This window comes from Seriola lalandi, unplaced genomic scaffold (genome assembly GCF_002814215.2).
Source record: "Seriola lalandi dorsalis isolate HSWRI2012SDOR001 ecotype SW California unplaced genomic scaffold, Sedor1 jcf7180001984516, whole genome shotgun sequence".
Lineage (NCBI taxonomy): Eukaryota > Metazoa > Chordata > Actinopteri > Carangiformes > Carangidae > Seriola > Seriola lalandi.
Genome location: NW_019455182.1, coordinates 1 through 680, shown reverse-complemented (window position 1 = coordinate 680; position 680 = coordinate 1). Strand labels below are relative to the sequence as shown.

At 49.7% G+C, this 680-nt stretch overlaps 1 pseudogene; it reads left to right on the top strand.

Annotated features, from left to right (window-relative positions):
• The first annotated feature begins 42 nt into the window (after nucleotides 1-42).
• On the top strand, nucleotides 43-370 carry LOC111659750 (protein-glutamine gamma-glutamyltransferase 2 pseudogene; annotated as a pseudogene).
• The last annotated feature ends 310 nt before the right edge of the window (nucleotides 371-680 follow it).

Here is a 680-nt window from a genome sequence, read left to right as displayed (position 1 = left end):
CTGTCTGACTGTCTGACTTTCTGTCTGTCTGTCTGTCTGCAGGTGTTTACTGCTGTGGTCCCGCCCCCCTCACCGCCATCAAGAACGGACACATCAACTCTAAATACGACCTCCCGTTTGTCTTTGCCGAGGTGAACGCTGACTGTGTGGACTGGCTGGTCAGTGAACACATCACACCCTCACACAGTTAAACACAACAGCTTAGACACGTCATTTTATTTCCTGTTTCCTGTTTCCTGTCAGGTCAAAGCTGACGGCTCCAAGGTGAAAATCTACTCTGACACAAAGAGAGTGGGTCACAACATCTCCACCAAGTCTGTGGGCTCCAATCAGAGGCAGGACGTGACCAACAACTACAAATACAGAGAGGGTGGGTCACACTCCTCAGCTGTCCACACACACCTGAGCTGATCACACACACCTCAGCTGATCACACACACACCTCAGATGATCACACACACCTCAGATGATCAAACACACACCTCAGATGATCACACACACCTCAGCTGATCACACACACACCTCAGCTGATCACACACACCTCAGCTGATCACATAGACACTGATTCAGTAGGTTTAGTCTGCTCAGGACAAAATCAGCCAATAGTATTCACATGGCGGCCATTTTCCTCTGACGTCATGCTGAGGGTGGGAAGCCTTGAACACATCAATGTCTCTGAG